This window comes from Hemiscyllium ocellatum, chromosome 4, assembly GCF_020745735.1.
Source record: "Hemiscyllium ocellatum isolate sHemOce1 chromosome 4, sHemOce1.pat.X.cur, whole genome shotgun sequence".
Lineage (NCBI taxonomy): Eukaryota > Metazoa > Chordata > Chondrichthyes > Orectolobiformes > Hemiscylliidae > Hemiscyllium > Hemiscyllium ocellatum.
In genome coordinates this window covers 48,702,982-48,725,580 of record NC_083404.1, presented here as the reverse complement: position 1 = coordinate 48,725,580, position 22,599 = coordinate 48,702,982, and positions in this window count along the sequence as shown.

Below are 22,599 nucleotides of genomic sequence, written 5' to 3'. Positions count from 1 at the left end.
TTCTACTAAAAGTCTTTTAACTTTTGTTCTTTTTAAGTATTTCGTTTATACTTTGTTAACAATGCCAAACAGTGAGACGTTGAAGCTTAGAAGCTGACACTGCACAATATTCTTAATAACACTTAATGCATTAAGCATTTGTGTATTAATACCACACAGAAGAATTAAAGGTTCATATTCCTTCAAAAGGCTTTCATAGATTGAACATAATAGTATCAAATATAACTTAAATGCATACCTAACACTTCAATTTCAATTGTCCACTGTCTTCACACAGGCAGCATTGTACTGATGAACAAAACATTCAACAAATGGTGTCAGTTGAGAGGGTAAAAGTTGAAGAGCAATTATGTTCATAAATAAACAATTACCAATATCTATTTTTTTCTTTAATGTCTGTTTTATTTGTTCTGAAACCAATTTTTAAAAAAATCACAATGTACCCTTTGCTTTTAGTTCAGAGAAAACCATCATGTTTGACACTATAATATGCTAAAATAGAAATATCTGCTATCAGGGTTGCACATCAATACATAGAAAATAGGTGCAGGAGTAGGCCATTTGATCCATTGAGGCCTCTCCACCGTCCATTCTGATCATGAGTAATCATCTAACTTATTGCTACACATTCGCTCTTTCTCTAAATATTCCTTGATATAGAAATCTATCAATTTCTTCCATAACAATATTCAGTGACTTGATCATAAGACATAGGAGCAGAAATTAGGTCATTCGGCCCATCAAGTCTGCTCCACCATTCAATCATGGCTAATAAGTTTCTAAACCCTATTCTCCTGCTTTCTCCCTGTATCCCATGATCCCCTTGACAATCAAGAACCTATCTGTCTCAGTCTTAATACTCAATGCCCTGACCGTCACAGCCTCCTGTGGTAATGAATTCCATAGATTCATCATTCTCTGACTGAAGAGGTTTCTCCTTATCTCAGTTCTAAAAGGTCTTCCCTTTACTCTAAGGCTGTACCTTCAGATCCTAATCTCTCCTACCAATGGAAACATCTTCCCAACATCCACTCTGTCCAGGCCATTCAGTATTCTGTAAGTTTCAATGAGATTCCCCCCTCATTCTTCTAAACTCCATCGAGTATAGAGCCAGAGTCCTCAAACATTCCTCATATGTTTAGCTTTTCATTCCTGGGGCTATACTTATAAACCTCCTCTGAGCATGCTCCAGGGCCAGTACCTCCTTCCTGATTTATGGGGCCTAAAACTGCATACAGTACTCCAAATGTGGTCTGACATTAGCCTTATAGAGCTTCAGAAGTACATCCCTGCTTTTGTATTCAAATCTTCTCAAAATAAATGCCATCATTGCTTTTGCCTTCCTAATTACTGACTCATCCTGTAAGTTTACCTTGAGAGAATCCTTGACTAGAACTCCCAAGTCTCTTTGCACTTCAGACTTCTGAATTTTCTCCCCATACCTCTATTCTTCTGACCAAAGTGCATGACCTCACACTTGCCCACATTGTACTCCATCTGCTACTTCTTTGCCCACTCTCCTAACCTGTCAAAATCCTTCTTCAGCCTCCCTACCTCCTCAAAGCTACCTGTCCCTCTAACTGTCTTTGTATCATCTGCAAATTTAGCCAGAAAGCCCTCAAATCCTTCATCTAGATCCTTAATGTATAAAGTGAAAAGCTGTGGTCCCAACACTGAGCCTTGTGGAATACTGCTTGTCATTGGCTGCTATTCCTGAAAAAGACCCTTTTATCACCACTTTCTGCTTTCTGCCAGGCAGCCAAGCATCTATCCATGCTAGCACTTTGCCTCTAACATCATGGGCCCTTATCTTACTCAGCAGCCTCCTGTGCACCACCTTGTCACCGGCCTTCTTGAAGTTCAGGGGAATAACATCCATTGGCTCTCCTTGGTCTAACAAGTTTGTTACTTCCTCAAAGAATTCTACCAAATTTGCCAGGCATGACCTCCCCTTGTTGAAACCATCCTGACATTGCCCTATTTTACCATACATTTCCCAGTATTCAGAAATCTCATCCTTTACAATGGATTCCCAGGATCTTACCAACAACTGAGGTTAGGTTAATCAGTCTGTAATTTTCCAATTTTTTCCTTATTCCCTTTTTAAACAGGAGTGTCACGCTAGTGATTTTCCAGTCCTCTGGGACCCTCCCTGACTCCAGTAATTCCTGAAAGATCAACATGATCTCTTCAACTATCTCCCTTACAACTCTGGGATGTAGTCCACCTGGTCCAGGTGAGTTATCCACCTTCAAGCCATTCAGTACTTTTAACATCTTCTCCTTGGTGATGGCCATTATATTCAGCTCTGCCCTCCCCCCCCCCACAATTCTTTTGAAATTTTTGGGATATTACTCGTGTCTTCCACCATGAAGATGGATGCAAAGTAATTATTCAGTTCCTCAGCTATTTCATTGTCCCCCACTACTATCTTTCAAGCATCATTTTCCAGTGGCCCAATGACCACTTTTGCCTCCCTTTTGCCCTTTATATATCTTGCAGTTTTCCTTGATATTACTGGCTTGCTTGCCCTCATATTTAATATTTTCCCTCCTTATTTCTCTTTTTTGTTGCCCTCTGTTCGTCTTTGTAAGCTTCCCAATCCTCTGGTTTCCCACAGCCACATTATATGCTTTCTCTTTTACCTTTATGCCTGACTGCCCTTGTCAGCCATGGTTACCTCAACCTCCCTGCACCATGCTTCTTTTTCCTCAGGATGAATCTCTGGTTTGTCTCCTGATTTACTCCCATAAACTCCTGCCATTGCTGTTCCAGTGTCTTCCCTGCTAGGCTCCTCTTCCAGTCAATTCTACCCAGTTCCTCCTTCATGCCTCTGCAGTTGCCTTCATTCAGCTGTAATACCGTTATCTCTGATTCTATCTTTTTCCTTTCAAATTGCAGAGTAAATTCGTTCATATTATAATCACTGTCTCCTAAGTCTTCATTCAATTCCCTCACAGAATGTAGTTGAAGATTGAATTATGCCTAAATGTTGAATTTTAACAGAAAATTAATTTACACAAACTTCCTAAAAAAAATCTGTACAACACTTTTCACTGTAATTTGTAACAAGATACACATGACAATAAATAAATAAAATCACATCAAATCACATGACTGAAACCAGGAAAGTCAATTTGAGGATTGTCAGCTCTCAGGCAAAAGTGAGGACTGCAGATGCTGGAGGTTAGAATCGAGAGTGTGGTACTGGAAAAGCACAGCAGGTCAGGTAGCATCCAAAGAGCCGAAAAATCGACATCTCAGGCAAAAGTCCTTCATCATCCTCAGCTCTCAGCCTATTTCAAGTTGGACAAATATATGTTATGTTGATCTAGTGAGAAATTGTTGTCCCATCTCAGACTTTTAACCAGGTTGAAACAGGACACTAAGCAATTTGTCAGCTCATCTCAGAATGTCCAAATCATGAAAGCAACCTTTCTTGGATTTAATGCCCTTTGATTCTTAATGTGAAATGGAGCAACAAACCAGCCTTCATTTTGCGGAAGAGAGTTCAAAACATCTACCACTTTTTATTTGTGGAAGTGCTTCCTCACATCTTAATGGTCTGGCACTGATCTCAGACTATGCTGCCTAATTCCATTGTTGTAAGCAGGAACAGTTAATGGTGACATGTCAGAGGACATTGCTAGCTACAGTAGCCAGAACTTCAATGGAAATTGTAAGTGGCAAAGGTGTTAAAACAAGCTTCCATTCCATGATCCTGTTTAAATTGTCCTACAATGTCAAAATCTACCACATCCAACTTATGCATTTTAACAGGCAATTTATTGTAAATGGTGGAACAAATAGAGGAGTTCACTAGCAGACTTCCCGTGATCCCAACATAGAAGTTAAGATTAAAAGCAAGGAAGTTAGAGTAATTAACATTAAGGAATAGCATTTACTTGGGAAATTCATTTCAACAAATTCCCTGGACCTGATGCACACATCCTCGGGCAGGAGTCTGCAAAGTTTGGCTCCAGAAGTGCAGGCAGCTCAGTAAGGATTTGTATGGCTCCAGATTTTAATTGATCAAATTCATCTTGATGATAATTTAAATGGCCTGTCTCATACTCTTTTAACTTGTATTCACATTGTTTTTGAGGGAAAGTGTCATTCTGTATTTTTTCCCAAATGACCTTGTGATATTTGCCACCTCCACCATTGTGTGGTCCTGATTTAAGTTGTTTGAGGTTGTCCACTGCCATTGATCCTCCTTCGTCTTTGACACAAAAACCAGAAATTGCTCATGAAGCACTGCAGCTCTGACAGCATCTGTAGAGAGAAAAACAAAGTTAATGTTTCAAGTCTACTGTAGCTTCATTAGAACTGAAAGCTACTGGGAAATGGCGGCATTTATACCAATGATGGGACTCGGGGCAGGGGATCAACATAGTACATGGGGATGGAACCAGACAGAAGGAGAGAAAGAGAAAAAAGGGATAGGCAAACAAAGAGATGGCTGATGATAAATTGAGAGAGAGACAGACAGAGAGAGAGAGAGAGAGAGACATAAATGCTAAGCAAAGTGCTAACGTGAAGTGTGAATAATTCAAAATGGCTTGACTGTGCTGGGAGTAACTCACACAATGCAGGATCTAGGGGTGTGAGGGAAGGTAATTTAGCAAGGGATAAACGAGGAAACTACAGGCCAGTCAGTCTAACCTCAGTGATGGGGAAACTATTGAAAGTAATTCTAAAGACAGAATTAATTTGCACTTGGAGAGGCAGGGATTAATGAAGAAAAACTCAGCATGCGTTGTTAAGGGGAGTCAGTTCTGACCAACGTGAATTTTTGAAGACATGACAAGGTGCATAGATGAGGGAAGCACTTTTTATGTAGTCTACTTCCTCTTCCACAAGGCTTTTGATAAGGTCCCAAATGGGGGATTGATGGCGATGGTAACAGCCCATTGGTTCCAAGGAAATTCAGCAAATTGGATCCACATTTGGCTGAGCTGCAGGAAGCAAAGGGTAATGGTTAAGGAGTGTTTTTCTGATTGGAAGTCTGTCTCCAGTGAGATCCCACAGGGATCAGTGTTGGGGTGCTTGCTGTTTGTGGATTATGTAAATGATTCAGATTTGAATGTAGGGGGTTGATCATTATGTTCACAGACAATTGAAAAATGGAGGTGGTAAATAATGGGAAGGATAACCTTACACTGCAGTATGATATTGACAGGCTCGTCACATGGGATGATCGTGGTAAAAAGGAATTTAGTATACAATTTTTTTATGAGACTTAAAAATGTTATTGACGTCTCTCTGCCTTGCATTTCATCAACGTCTACATTTAAGCAGCAGTTTTGCAGCTTTTCAGATATTGTGTTTGTGAGTATATTTTTTAAAAAGTTCTTCCTACCAACCCCTAGAAAAGAGGTGACTCAGTGATAGGGGAAGCTCGTCTTTCAGAGTTCCTTAGATCTAGAATAATCCCTTATAGATTAGGTGGTAGCAAATGTAACCTTGCTGTATAAGAAAGGAGTAGGAGAATAGACAGGGAGATAATGCCAGTTAACTGAACAATGTAGTAGGAAAAGCTTTAGATCTATTATCATGGATGGGCATTAGGAACCATAATATGATTAGGGAGAGACATGGATTTTTGAAAGGGAATTTGTGTGTGAAAGTGATTGTATAGTAAGCAATGTGTAGAGTGAGTTAGCTCAGATGTAAAAGGCTACTGAGTTTAAGAACACTGACAATACAAATGAAGTCTCTCTTGATAGAGATAGTTCTAGGGTCCTGACTCTTCCAATATTCCATTGGAATATCACGAAAGATGGTGGCATAGTAGTAATGCTGGGAATCCACAGGCCTCGGATAATGCTTTGGGTACAAATCACACCATGGTAGCTGGTGGAATTCCACTAATGAATGGAAATATGCCAGTCTTACTCAGCCTGCGTGTAACTGCCCTCTGAAATTACCTTGCAAGCCGTTCAATTCCAAGAAAGTTAGAGATGGGAAACAAATGTTAAAAGGATAAAAGGAAAAGAAATCATGGCATAACTCAGCAAGCTTTAAACAATGGAAGATAAAGACATGGAGAGAACAAGCATAGTAGTTGAAGGGTACCAATAGATATAGTATATTTCAATTTTCAGAAAGCTTCTGAAAAAGTGTCACTCAAGTTTAGACCTTGGGGGTTAGGGATAGTACATTCATGTGGATTGATTAACAGACAGAAAATAAAGTAAGAAAAAATCTGTAGAGGGTCTCAAGTGTTGCAAAAATCTCACTTTGAGCTTTAGCTATTTCAAAAATTATGTCAATGGCTGGACTGAGTGTGATGTAGCTACATTTGGTAACAATACAAAACTATGGGAACATTAACTATGAGGAGCATGCAAATGGATTTAGGCTCAATAATTAATCTGGCAAGAAAGTAGAGTGTAATGTGGGAAAGTGGGAAATTATCCACTTTGCTTTGAAACACCTGGTAGCATTTAATGTATGAGAAAACATATGCAGGATCCATCTGAAGGTTCAATTATGATGTAATAGCAGACACAAATTTCCCAACTAATCAACTGCAGATTCCTTCACTAAAGGTTTACTGTAATGACAATTGTGATTATCTATCTTCCAGAATGAATACTGTTGTGCATAAGACTTCACTATTTGGCAATTCATCTGGATAGATCAGTACCTCTTGTCTTGTAAATTATTTTAATGTGTTTGTAATGGCCTCTTGTGGGTGATCAGACACTGACCAATGTCCCAAGCAATGCACAAGGAATAAGCAGGCTGGTGCATCGGTAGCATTCCCTTTAAAATGCATTCATGCGCAGGCACTTAAAAGCACCATACAGTTCAACAAGCTGGCTGTGCACAGCACACAGAAGTTATTTGGGACATAGAAATTGATTCACATGTCCACTTATATGAAATTGGTATTCAAATGTGAATGACTATATCCCAAGAGAAAGGGTATAAAGGAGATAAAGCCATGGCGCAGCAGTTTACATGGGGATTAAATGGAGAAACAATAAATATCAAGGGCACAAAACCACATTCCTAACAGAAAGCTTTATCTACAAGTACATCATTAACACTCTGATGATTTCAGCTCATAGTACTACTGAACGTGTAAGATCCCAGAATGAAATGTAGCCTGACAGATCATGTGACATTTTTCATTAGCTAATGTGGCAGTCAGTCACTGAAACATATTCACACAAGGCTGTAGAATTTCTTTAACTTACAGAAAATAAATTCCTTATATTTAAGAAATCTAAAAAGATTTCTAAAAATATTTAATAGTTAGAGTGATCTCAAATCATTACGCAAAACAAAATTTTAAACTGCTTGCAAGGTTTGTGAAGGTTTGTAGCCCAGGTTGAGGTTTAGGGTGTAGGTTTGCTCGCTGAGCTGTAGGTTTGATATCCAGACATGTCAATACCTGGCTAGGTAACATCATCAGTGGCGACCTCCGAGTGAAGTGAAGCTGTTGTCTCCTGTTTTCTATTTATATGTTTGACGGTGTTCCTGGAGTTTGTGGTGATGTCATTTCCTGTTCATTTTTCTGAGGGGTCAATAGATGGTATCTAGATCTATGTGTTTGTTGATGGCGTTGTGGTCCATGCAAGGACTGCCACAAACACTACGTAGGACAAACAGGAAGAAAGTTAGCCACCAGGATACATGAACACCAGCTAGCCACAAAAAGACACGACCCTCTCTCCCTCGTAGTCCTACACACGGAGGGAAAAAAAATACCATTTTGACTGGGAGAACACATTTATCCTGGGACAGGCTAAGCAAAGATATGCCAGAGAATTCCTAGAGGCATGACACTCCAACCACAACACCATAAACAAACACTTAGATCTAGATGCCATCTATCAACCCCTCAGAAAACGAACAGGAAATGACATCACCACAAACCCCAGGACAATCATATGAATAGAAAGCAGGAGACAACAGCTTTGCTTCACTTGGAGGTCGCCACTGATGATGTTACCTAGCCAGGTAATGAAACACCTGAATATCAAACCTACAGCTCAGCAAGCAAACCTACACCCTTTAACCTGCTTCCTGACACTATCTCTTATAAAGACGCAAGTCTAGAGAAATTACACACTTATCTCCACTCTCTAGCATGGACTATTCCATGAGTATTTTCCAAATCTGCTACTGTGAATGTTTCAGAAATCTGAGAATCTAAACTTTCTCAGTTCTTATGATCTGCATATTTCAAAACAAATTCTTCCAGCTTGGAAATTTCACAAGCTGCAGTGTCTTGTTCCCTGAAGCCTTCTTCTTGGACAGGAACTAAATATTTCTAAATTCAACACTAGTGCCTTCTGAATTGAATTAAATAACTTGCTCAAACCTAGATTCTCATGAAATGGAATCAAAAATAATGACTTTACATGTTTACCCTATTTATCTAAGTACAACAGTGCAAACATCTTTCCATTAGCGCCACAGATGTCCACAGTCATCTGCACTCTGACACAAATGCTGTAATTAGTCACTGGTCTGGAAGGACTTGGTTTTTTTTTCAAATAAAGCCTAACACAGAAGCTTCACGTGCATCTATTTTGAAGTCCAAATTTAGAAGGTGATGTAAATAGATATAAATTACTTAATGTTCATCACAATAAAACTTATATTTATACAGCATTATTAACATAATGAACGTTGCAAGGTTCTTTGCAGGAGTGTTAGAATACCAAATTTGACAGTGAGATAAAAGAGAAGACATTAGGTAGGGTGACCCAATGTCTTGTTAAAGAGGTAAGTAATTCCTGCATTTCCCCAATAATCTTTCATCCCCTTGCTAATCAAGAATCTATCTACCGCTACCTTCAAAATAATTCAAGGTTTTGTGTCCCGTAACTTTTGAGGAAGAGAATTCCAAAGAGAGAGACAAAAAAAGTTCTCTCATCTCTGTCTTAAATGAGTATTCCATTTCTTCTAAACTGAAATCTTGTTCTAGATTCTCCTAGAAGAGAAAGCATACACTCAACATCCACCTGGTCAAGTTTCCTCAGGATCATTTATGCTTCAATTAAGTCACCTCTTGTAAACTCCAAAGGATACAGACCTTTTCCATCTAGCCTTTCCTCTTCAGGCAATCCATTAATTCCAGATAGTAGTTTAGAAAACCTTCTCTAAACTGCTTCCAAAGCATTGACATCCTTCCATAATAAGGTGACCAGTTCCATAAGCAATATTCCAAATGCAAATTCACTAATGCCTTGTAAAGCTGAAGCATAACCTCCCTATTCTTGCATTCAATTTCCCTCATAATAAACAATAACGTCCTCTTTACTTGCAATACCTGCATACTAATCTTCCGTGATTCATGCACCATGACACCCAAATCTCTCTGCATCTCAGAGCTCTGCAATCTTTGATCATTCAGATAACATGCTTATTTTTTATATTTTTGCAAAGATGGTCAATTTCATATTTATCCACATAATACTCCATTTGTCAGATCCTTGTCCACTTACTTAGAGTCATAGAGATGTACAGCATGGAAACAGACCCTTCGGTCCAACCCGTCCATGCCGACCAGACATCCCAACCCAATCTAGTCCCACCATATCCCTCCAAACCTTTCCTATTCATATATCCATCCAATTGCCTTTTAAATGTTGCAATTGTACCAACCTCCACCACTTCCTCTAGCAGCTCATTCCATACACGTACCACCCTCTGTGAGCCTGCACTCCAAGGTCTCTTTGTTCAGCAACATTCCCTAGGACCTTACCATTAAGTGTATAAATCCTGCTAAGATTTGCTTTCCCAAAATGCAGCACCTCGCATTTATCTGAATTAAACTCCATCTGACACTTCTCAGCCCATTGGCCCATCTGGTCCACATCCTGTTGTAATCTGAGGTAACCTTCTTTGCTGTCCATTACGCCTCCAATTTTGGTGTCATCTGCAAACTTACTAACTGTACCTCTTATGCTCGCATCTAAATCATTTATGTAAATGACAAAAAGTAGAGGACCCAGCACCGATCCTTGTGGTCACAGGCCTCCAGTCTGAAAAACAACCCTCCACCACCACCACCCTCTGTCATCTACTTTTGAGCCAGTTCTGTATCCAATTGGCTCATTCTCCCTGTCTTCTATGAGATCTAACCTTGTTAACCAGTCTCCCATGGGTAACCTTGTCGAACGCCTTACTGAAGTCCATAAAGATCACATCTACTGCTCTGCTCTCATCAATCCTCATTGTTACTTCTTCAAAAAACTCAATCAAGTTTGTGAGACATGCACAAAGCCATGTTGACTATCCCTAATCAGTCCATGCCTTACCAAATACATGTACATCCTATCCCTCAGGATTCTCTCCAACGACTTGCCCACCACCGATGTCAGGCTCACTGGTCTATAGTCCCCTGGCTTGTCCTTACCACCCTTCATAAACAGTGGCATCACGTTAGCCAACGTCCAGTCTTCTGGCACCTCACCTGTGACTATTGATGATATAAATATCTCAGCAAGAGGCCCAGCAATCACATCTCTAGCTTCCCACTGAGTTCTAGGGTACACCTGATCAGATCCTGGGGACTTATGCACCTTCATGCATTTCAAGACATCCAGCACTTCGTCCTCTGGAATATGGACATTTTTAAAGGAGTCACCGTCTATTTCCCTACCGTTTATCTTTCCACAGCAAATACCGATACAAAATACTCATTTAGTAGCCCATTTTCTGCGGCTCCACACAAAGGCCACCTTGCTGATCTTTGAGGGGCCCTATTCTCTCCCTCATTACCCATTTGTCCTTAACGTGTTTGTAAAATCCCTTTGGATTCTCCTTAATTCTATTTGCCAAAGTTATCTCATGTTGCCTTTTTGCCCTCCTGATTTCCCTCTTAAGTATATTCCTACTGCCTTTATACTCTTCTAAGGATTCACTCAATCCATCCTATCTATACCTGACATAAGCTTCCATCTTAACTTATCTATATCGTTATGCAGGCTTCTTATATCATCTTCACAAGGTACTTTCGTTTATGTCATCAGAAGATTTAACAACCATACCTTTGATCCTTCATCCAAATCAGTTATATAAGTTATAAACAGTTGACCCCTGTAGCAACCATTCCTGACATCCTACCAGCCCAAAAAAGACCCACTTATTCCTACTGTCTGCTTCCTGTTAGCTTCCTGTCAACAATCTTTGATCTATGCCTACACTTTAACCCTATACAATGAGTTTTCATTTTCCACAAAAATAACTTTTGGTGTGGCACTTTATCAAATGCCTTTTGGGAATCTCAGTACAATACATTCTCTGCTCCCCCACTTCTATAGCACATGTTACTTAGAGGCATAGACTTATCGAGATGTACAACATGGAAATAGACCCTTCAGTCCAACTCATCCATGCCGACCAGATATCCTACCTAATCTAGTCCCTTTGCCAGCACTTGGCCCATAGCTCTCTAAACTCTTCCTATTCATATACCCATCCAGATGCCTTTTAAAGCTGTAATTATACCAATCTCCACCACTTCCTCCAGCAGCTCATTCCATACACGCACTACCATCTGTGCCTTATATATCTTTGTCCTCTCATCCTGAACCTATGCCCTCTAGTTCTGGGCTCCCCCACCCCGGGAAAAGACATTTTCTATTTATCCTGTCTGTGCCCCTCATGATTTTATTAACCTCTAGAAAGTCACCCCTCAGCCTCTGATGGGAAAATAGCCCCAGTCTGTTCAGCCTCTCCCTATAGCTTGAATCCTCCAACCCTAGCAACATCCTTGTAAATCCTTTCTGAACCCTTTCAAGTTTCACAGCATCCTTTCCAAAGGACAAAGACCAGAATTGCACACAATATTGCAAAAGTGGCCAAACCATGTCATCTCTCCACGCTTCAGGCTCTCTGCCTTTATTCCTGATGAAGGGCTTTTGCCCGAAACGTCAATTTTACTGCTCCTCAGATGCTGCCTGAACTGCTGTGCTCTTCCAGCACCACTAATCCAGAATCTAGTTTCCAGCATCTGCAGTCATTGTTTTCACCTTGTTTTTACCTAACCAATGTCCCATACAGCCGCAACATGACCTCCCAACTTCAACGAACTCCAATAAATTAGTTAAACATGATTTCTCCTTGACAAAACCATGTTAGCTCTGCCTGATTACCTTGACATTATCCAAGTGTTCTGTTACAAATTCTTTGATAATTGCTTCTAACCCTATCCTTATGAATGTTAAGTTAACCAGCTTGTAGTTTCCTGTTGCTGACTCTCTCACTTTTCAAATAAAGAGGTTTTGTGAGCTATTTTCCAATCTAAAGGAACTTTCCCTGAATCTGATGAATTTTGGGAAATTAAAACCAATGCATTAATTTAAAGGAGAAAGTAAAGACAAGGTTGTTTAGAAAAGGAGTCCCAAAGCTTTGGACCCAGGCAGACCTAAATATAGCCAGTTGTGACAGAGCAATTAAAATCATGATCTCAAATGGTTAGAAATAGAGCAGTGCAAATACTGAGATTAAGAGGAGGTTCTAGAATTATGGAGATGCAAAGACTGTGGAGGAATTTCGAAACAAGGATGAGTATTTTAACATCAGGATGTTGCTTTAACCAGATGCCATAAAATAGCTGCATATAATTTTTCATCCAGTAAAATAAATGTTTTAAAAATTGTGGGTGCACAGTACTAAAATTCCTTCCAGATAAACAGAAGAAAATGAATTCAAAGAAGAAGAGTTTATTAATAAAGAGGCTGGGAGCTGGAAGACAAACAACAATGTTATTATGTCACCACAAGTGGAAGGATATAATTATTATGTGGTAATTTGTAATAAATGTGGATAGGACTTTATAATGAAGGTGACATCGTACATAGCAAGGCAAAGATTATGGTCACTCATCATGCAAGCCAACCTTCCATCTATTGACTCCATCTATACTTCTCAATGACTCACGAAGGCAGCCAACATAATCAAAGACCTCACCCACCCCTGTTATAATCTCTTCCAATCTCTTCCGTCAGGCAGAAAATACAAATGCTTAAAAAACACTTACCAACAGATTGAAGAACAGCTTCTTCGCTGCTGTTATCAGACTTTTGAATGGGCCTCTCAAATTTTAAATTGAAATATTGTGCATTTTCTTTGCAGCTGTGACATTGCATTCTTCACTCTGTTCTATTACCTTAATGCACTTTGTATGATATGATCTGCTTGTATGCAAAACAAACAACCTCTCACTATACCTGGATTCATATGACAATAATATGTCAAATCAATTTTTTTCTCTCTGTTTGCAGAGGGTGCTCTTGGAGCCATATGCCAACACCACATGGGAGAGAGAAAAAGATGCAGAGAAAACTTATGAGCAAAGTAAAAGGTAAAAATGAGATTTAATTAAGTTCATTTATGTTACTGGGGTAAAGTTGTGAGTTAACACACCAAATGAGAATGTACAGTGGAATCTTTAAATCACAACAACAACATCCAAAGATTATTAGCAACTTTACCAAAGCTGAATCACTCCTTTAATTGGGCATTTTTACCCAGAAATTAATTCTATCTCAATCAATACCATATAGTTTGATGATAAAGATGTTGTAATCGACGGAATCATTTTCCGCTACACTGTGCCAATTGATGGATCACTATAAGTTCATTACTGACCTTGTTCTACAGCTATTAAAAATAACTCAAGTTATAGAGTCATAGAGTCATAGAAATGGTACAGCATGGAAACAGACCCTTCGGTCCAACTCGTCCATGCCGACCAGATATCCCAACCCAATCTAGTCCCAACTGCCAGCAGCTGGCCCATATCCCTCCAAACCCTTCCTATTCATATACCCATCCAGATGCATTTTAAATGTTGCAATTGTACTAGCCTCCACCATTTCTTCTGGCAGCTTTTTCCATTCACGTACCACCCTCCTAGGTCTCTTTTATATCTTTCCCCTCTCACCCTAAACCTATGCACTCTAGTTCTGGACTCCCCCACCCCAGGTCAGAAATTATTTTGATTCTATCCTATCCTACCCATGCCCCTCATAATTTTATAAACCTCTATAAAGTCACCCCCAGCCTCCAACGCTCCAGGGAAAACAGCCCCAGCCTGTTCAACTGCTCCCTATGCTCAAATCTTCCAGCCCTGGCAACATCCTTGTAAATCTTTTCTGAACCCTTTCAAGTTTCACAACATCTTTCTGATAGGAAGGAGACCAGAACTGCACACTATATTCCAACTGTGACCTAACCCATATCCTGTACAGCCACAACATGACCTCCCAACGCCTGTACTCAATACTCTGACCAATAAGGTCCTGTCTATCTGCGACTCCACTTTCAGGGAACTATGAACCTGCACTCCAAGGTCTCTTTGTTCAGCAACACTCCTTAGGACCTTACCATTAAGTGTATAAGTCCTGCTAAGATTTTCTTTCCCAAAATGCAGCACCTCACATTTATCTAAATTAAACCTTATCTGCCACTTCTCAGCCCATTTGGCCCATTTGATCAGGATCAAATTGTTTGAATGCACTGCACGTATTTCTTTGTGATATGTGTTTATGAATGCTGACTATATAAGTCATATAGTAGTGAAAATTCAAGATCTACTTGGAAATATGTTGCATATTTCTTCCCTTATTTCAAAAACAACATTTGCTTTTAAAATTGCCTCCCCTTTTCTCATATTGACCATAATCCTGGCTGACATCAGAGCCAGCAGTTTTATCATGTTACTCAAGTCGTCATTCATGAGCTCCAGTGTTGGGTGTCTTCTAAGGAGGGGGTGAAGGGTTAAACATAACTGTAATGCTAATCTTCCCCCTTAACCACACATATCCTGGCTAGCTGTTAGCAATAGGAACGTTGGCTGACTTTTCTCTCAGCTGCAGTGCAATTTTCATGGCAATGTCATCATCTAAGCTGAGATCCAATCACTCCAGGCTTGGGATGTCCTTTTGTATTCTTTGGCTTATTCTGCACTAGGAAGCACATTTACCTGCTGTGCCACCTAAAAAGCTACCCAAATTGTTCATGATTCTTTAAAGCAGATTCGCCATTTGAAATATCTTTATTTATATGTAAGTCTGCCTTGGCGGAGGTTTTGCGTATTACTGTGCTCCATGTCATGAATGCACAATAATGTTCACTGTGGAAGACAGATGATCATAATGTTAGGAAAGTAAACCTTTAGTGAAAGGTACTGTGGTTGTTTGGATAGAAAATGTGTATCCACTATTACGTTACAATTGAACTAACGGATAGATCTCACGTACTGTTTATCATCTATTAAATGCCAGGTGTTTTCAAACAGCTTCAGCACAATCTCATTGAATTATCCCTTGTCGAGAAACAAATAAGAGAATTGGGAATCTATCTATATCTAATTTATATTGGCATAACAGTAAATCAATGGAAAGGTTTTGATGAAACCCAAAGTGCTTCTTCCTTGTTACTGGTCAGAAATCATTTTGATTCTATTCTGTTTCTTTAAAGCTTCTTTCTTTCCCTAATCTTTTCATTTGAGTTCAGCAAGATGAAGTATCATGACCTTACAGGATTGGTAAATTAAAGCAACCCTTTTCCTTCTCGTGGTATCATAAAAGCCCACATTGTGTGACCAATCTGTGGTTAGATTGATTTCAAAACTCTGTCTACTTCAATCATAACCAAACTTCTCTGTTTTGGGGATGTTCATCATGAATACTGACACACTCCAATGGACGTTTGCTTTAACTTCTGAAAGACACTGTCAGCTACATGGAGACATTTGCAAGATCTTATAGTTGACAGCACATAAACACATAAAATAGGTTACTGACTCTGTGCCAGGGCTACCAATTACATCAGCTTTGTCTGCAATGATGCTAGTCAGAGCTGGAAGTCAGGTTTTGACTGACTTCCCACAAATGTTGACTGAACTCTTGTACCAATTGAAGTACCTCCAGGCCACCAGGACTGCTGGTGAATGCCCTTTCCATTTATGTTCAGCTGCTACTACAAGATGAGGAAACACGATGTGCACAATTTCCAGCCAGCTTTCATCCAGGAATTGCTCATGCTCCCTGATCACTTGGCATCTCAAGGCAACCTTGCCTGGCTCAGTAACAAGGGGATACCCCCTTAGAACATGATTGATGACCCTTGCAGACAAAAACATCATCACAAACGTCTGTGATGCCATGTGAATAATGCTTGAGAATACTCCTCCAAATTGTCTGCTCAGTGCATCTGGAACCACCTACTCTTACATCATACATTCTCTGCTGCTACTTCAAAAATATTGGAAGGTGTCCTCCCAGGTCCTGAATGTCTATAGCGAGAAATATGGGTGAAGTCAAGGGAGAGCTTACTCAAGTTGGGAGCAACAAGTCACATTGTCCAACCAAGTTCGAGATGTTGAGACAAGAGCCTCATTCATGACTGGCAAGAAACCTCTTAACAGGGATTATCGCTGATGATCACCTTTATTATTATTCAATCCTGTCTCATGAATATGTATCATTCTATCACCCACCAGATAGAAACTAGATATTAAGAATCCCTACACAAAAATCAAAGTGATGATCTGATCTGGTGACTCCAGCTCACCGCCTTCTCCTCCAAGTCTCCATTTTTGACACCCAGCATCAACATTTCAGGACATGTTCCATAGTCAATGACCACAAATACCCAACATCATCAGATGCTGGCATCTAACACTTGCCAATCTCTCCACACCATCATGGCATGTCTCCGATTCACTTATGATTCTGCACTGTGATGCTGCACTTAAGAACACATTACCAAGTATCATTGAAAGGCTGCTGCAAGGACACTAATGGACACAGGGATAGCCACCTCTATCGTGAATTGGACCTGACTGCACCTCAGGGCTGTGCACTTGCTTTCTTAGTGCACATTCACTTGCTGCCTACCTGAATGCTCACAGCATTCCAACTTTGCTTTGCCTTTTACTGCTTTTCCCTGACAGCCAGAGCTAATTGGCAGACATTACTTCTAACATGACTTGGCTTTTAATGCAGACACAAAACCAGGTAGCTTGAAATATGTGTCAACAGCTGAAAATGTGTTGCTGGTCAAAGCACAGCAGGCCAGGCAGCATCTCAGGAATAGGGAATTCGACGTTTCGAGCATAAGCCCTTCATCAGGAATCAATAGCCATTGGTCAACGGGGTGGACATGTTACTATGGAGCACAGTATTACATCAATCACACACCTGTACTATGTGTCAGTGGCTAACAGAACAAACACACTGCATGCACTTCAAGCAAATGGCCATTTCTCAAAGATTACGGGGAGTAGTTTTCACTCAAGTCAAGGATGATACCCATCAGTTAGAGATACGGGCACAGTAAGTTAAAGGCAGCCGATAACATTAGTTCAAGGGTTTGAGTGCAATCATTCACCACAGCGGGGTGGTCAGGTCAGAATCTTCTCCACATTACAGATGAGCAGCTGAATGTTGGGCACCCCATCACCTTATTTGGCTCATTTTTGTAATATTGTGTATTGATTCTCCTGGAACATGAGAAATGGAGGGTTTGACTCATATCTAAGTCAGTGACGCGGCTGTTAGTGCTAATGCAGGTGGGGGAAGGTAGTGAGGTTGCCCAACTGAGTGAATAGGTAGCACATAATCCATGTATGTGGGGGCCATTGGTTTGATAGGTAACACTGTGGGAGAGAAGATGTTGCATGTACCAGTGTGACTCACAGAGCATGAGCCTTAGTGGTAGATGGGCACAGTGAGCAGAGATAGAGTAAAAGTGTAAGATATTGGAGAGAAAATAATGGCACTTACCATGATGGAACAAAGAAGGTCATTGACTTTCCTCGTACCAGAATTCACTCCAATTTTCTCAATGTCTGTGCGGACTTCTGAGGCCCATATGCAGCAGATATTTCTGAAAGAAGTCAATGTTGCTATCATGCCAACACCAATTCTCATGGGCAAAAACATGCAGTCTCTGCATGTGCATGCAACTTAGAGGGAATGTTGCTTCCTACATTCCTAGGTGTGTCTCCAGACGGCTGAGTCCTCACTGACCCAGGAGCAACCTCAGACAAGGCTGACAGGGTTAGAAGTCATGGTATCCTCCGCCAGAAGAGGACATCCTTGCTCTCCACCTCAAAGTTCATTCAGTATCTCCAAGCCCCTGTCCACAAAGCAGGATGCCAATTTGCCCTGATCTGCCATGTCTCAGGCAGATGTCACAAATCATGGGCAGCTTTGGACTGCCAGCATTTGAATGGGTCCACCATGGCCTTTTAAAGATGGCGCCATGTCAGTGATCCTGGGATATCCTGGAAGTGGGAAGTCTGGCTCTGGTAATTGGGAGAGTTGAGCTAGTATAAGATGAGTGCAGCATCATGGGAGCAGGATAGGTGTTTAGTGAGGTGAGTTTGAGATAAAAGCATGGGAAACCTCACTCGACCCCGTGGAGAAAATCTGTCCTGGAAGCTAAATAAAATTATACTTTGTTGAAACATGGTAAGATTCCACCCATTCTGTTCATCAACCGCTGAGGTACAGAATATGCATTCACCTGAGTGGAGCTTGAAGTATCTTGTGAATTCTGAGGTGGACTGTGAACTGCTGTGCCCTGACACCACCATCTGCACTTGCTCACTGGTAATGTGTGAGCCAACAATTGAAAACAAAACTATCTGCTTTCCTAATAAATCATCATCATCATCCCTGTGTAACCTTTGGTGGTCTGGTGGGAGATCAAAGACATGAATTAAAATTGTCCAATGTACAAATGCACTCATTCTGAACATGACCATATTTCATCCACTGCTGACATCATGCCAGTATAAGTAACCATCCAACATTTCATTCTGTTGCCAGGTAACTGGGGAGTGGGAGTTGGGGGGAATGCCCCCCATCTCTGTCTCCAAGGCTGAAACATGCCTAGAATCCACTGGTCTACAGCATTTCCTTCTCTGCTGATTTTAATACAAGATCATGGAAGACCATCTCAGTTTCTCTGCTTCTCTCTGGTATCTTTACTCCCTTCTACTGCAAGGAGTGAAAGAAGTGATGTCTGAATGAGGATAACAGAATGTACTGAATGAATTGATGCATAACATTCATTAAGACTGACTATCAGTAAGAGGCAGAACATTGCAAAAATGTGAAGGGCCATGTGAATGGTGGTTGGACAGAGGGCAATGATGGGGTGGGGGGGGGGTGTATGTACCTGCATGGTATGTTGGTATGAGTAGCCATGTGTAGAAGTAAGCATGAGTAGGAAGAATGAGGCGGTTGCTGTGATACACATGTTAGGATGTAGTTAAACATATCACAGTACCTGTGAGAATACCACCACATATATGGTCACATTTTCAATATTTCTGGGTCAAAATCCTGGAACTCCCTCCGTAAGGGCAATTTAGATCTACTCACAGGACTGCAGTGGTTCAAGAAGACAGCTCACCACCATCTTCTCAAGGACAACTAGGGATGGGTAATAAATGCTAGCCAGCCGGCATCATCTACATTCCATAAAGGAAAATTAAAAGACACCCCTGATGTTCACCTCCCGAGCTACTTTTGGCTGTACCATCCTGATTTCACCTGCAAACTGGGAACACCATCTCCCTGCTAAACATTACAGCTTCCAGCATCATATCCAGGGCAGGTTCACCATTTGGAAGATCTCCATTCTCCATCCATTCCAACCTCCAGGACCCATGAACTGTCATCTTTGTAATGACCCCTTCAGTTCTGAAGCAGAAATCAACAAGAACCAGTCATCGTCACATGCACTCAATCAATTTGGCTGGAAAGTCCAGAGTTCAGACATTTGATTAAAAGGCAACTAACTTTCGTTGCACACACACCTCTGAGTTTCCCATGTACCACTGGGCCAACATTCTCCCTCCCACAAATTCCACAGTGTCATCAAATTAAAAGTCCAACCCCCAACTTAACAATTTGCCACTTACTATAGTAGGTCGTTGTATCTCTGCAATCCTGAAAATGTCTGCACTTCTGCTTACCCCAACACAGGCCTCTTTATTTTGTTGAGTCAACATCTAGACTTAACCAGTCAAGTCAAGTTATGATAGATCATAGACCAGACTCACATAATTGAACACCAAATAACTGAATGCTGCACCGGATAATCAACAGAACAGGAATATTCTTATATCTGATAAGAGATATATATCTGTTGAATATTGTTAACACCATAGTGAGACATTTGTATTTCCCACATGAGCAATGTCAAGGGCATATTTCAACAATATTATGTAATGAAGCTGTTGTCTGTGACGTTCCATTTACAAAACTATAAAGTATTTGAGTTAGTTTTATGTTGCAACTATCTAATTCTTTTGTTTTCCCAAGCATCTGTCAGAATTTTCACAGAGAGCAAAGGTTTTCACAAGTCACTGCCTCTTTGTATAACTCTAACACCAACTTCCTGGCTGACATCGATCAAGCAGATTAAATTGAACTGGTACATCACCCGTGATGCTACTCAAGGACAGGCCTCGGCCTGTAGTGTGGTTTCCGATAGTTACTGCAGTCTGGCCACAACCTAAACACAAGAGCTATTTTCCCACAACTGTAATATGACAAGTAAACTGAAGTAACTTAGCATATGTATTACATGAAGTGAAGATATTTTATGCTTTGTTGATAGAGTTATATAGCACAGAAACAGGCCCTTCATCTCAGCTTGTCCATGTCAACCAGGTTTCCTATACTGAGCTCATCCCATTTGCCTGTATTTGGCTCATATCCCTCTAAACCTTTCCTATCCATGTACCTGTCCAAACATCTTTTAAACATTATAATTGTACCTGCCTCTGCCACTTCCTTTGACTCATTTTATATATATATATATATATATATCTATGCACACCACCTTCTGGATGAAACAGTTGCCCCTCAGGTCCCTTTTATGTTTGAAAAATGCATGATCTCACACATTCACCAGCCAGAGGATGGAGGGATGTGAAATTGCCCCTTCTTAATGCTAAATCTGCAGAGAGTCAGACAACCAGCACAGTGGGGTTTGCTGAAATAGCAGTTTCCTACAATTGCAAAGTGTTATAGATTGCATATATAATGCCATCAGAGCACTGAGCAATGCATGCTGTCATTGTGAACGGGAAAGGGTTCCCTACCATAAACGTGCAGCTAATATGCGACCACACTAGCTAAATGTTCCATGTTTGTGCACAATATTGGTTCCGGGATTGGCTTTTCAAAGTCAATGTGGACCACCAGAGGATGGAGCTGATTACAGCTGAAATTTCCTGATTACCACTGAGGAGAGATACATTGTCATACATCCCTCAACAGCAGCCACCATTGAGAAGATGATAAGACTGCAAAAAATGAGAATCGGCTGTTTGAACCATTCAGGTAACAATCCCTGGATAATCTCGCACAACATCATGATGTCCCGCACGGATCCTCAACTTCACTGACACAGAGAATATATTTGGAAAGGAAAAGATGGAAGACTGAGTGATCTCCTCAGATAAGCAAGAAAATTACTGTGACATGGATTAGGAAGCTGTATACTAACAGAAAGATACAACAGCAAAGGTGAGAGATGAGAGTCAGGCCTGTGGAATCCTTACTGCAAATGGATTCCAGGCTTAAGAAACTATTGATACTTGTTTCTTTTTGTTATGCTTTTTTAAAAACCTGCTGTTTGGTAGGGCACTGCTTTCTATTTAGAGCATACATGATTGTGTTAGTTAATTTGCATTATTTTTTGTTTTGTTAAATAAAGTGTTCAGTTGCACTTTGATTCTGCTGGTAGTATAGTCCCTTGCTTCTGTCAATCATCACAGAGAAACCAATCAGTACAGAGAAACCTAGCTTTTGTGCAAATTGCAACTGTATCTGCATGACACTGTGTTCTCCCACATCCACAGGCTCCTGAAGGGACACAGAGTTATGGACCTTGCTTCAAGGAAGTCAAAATGGATGCTACCTTAAAAAACATGTGCTTTCTTCCCTCGACATGACTATTCACATAACACCCTGACACATGGTTGAAATGCAGATTAGACCTTGCTGAGCACTCCGGAGGCAGACTTAGGACACACAGCCAGAGCAAAGAGGAGTCCAATTAGGTCAATGTGGCCTCACAGCATGCTCATTAGTAATGAAGATTAAATAGAATAAACAAAGTTATTTTCATATAACTTCAAAGATTTCAAAACACACAATAAAAACATGATCCCAGTAACCCTAAAAGCATACCTTTACACTACTCACACCAGAGAAAATTCCCTTCTTTCTCTATCCTGTATAGAGTTTAATTTATCTATGGCTTCATTTCCAATCTTGAGAATCTGAGAGCTGAAAATGTGTTGCTGGAAAAGCGCAGCAGGTCAGGCAGCATCCAAGGAACAGGAGAGTCGACGTTTTGGGCATAAGCCCTTCTTCAGGAATCATGCCCGAAACGTCGAATCTCCTGTTCCTTTGATGCTGCCTGACCTGCTGCACTTTTCCAGCAACACATTTTCAGCTCTGATCTCCAGCATCTGCAGACCTCACTTTCTCCTTGAGAATCTGAGAGCCTCTTCTTGAGTCTCATACACCGGAGCTTAAACTAAAATAGCTTAAAATAACCTCTTTGGGGTTGTTGTCTGGAATTTTTACTAAA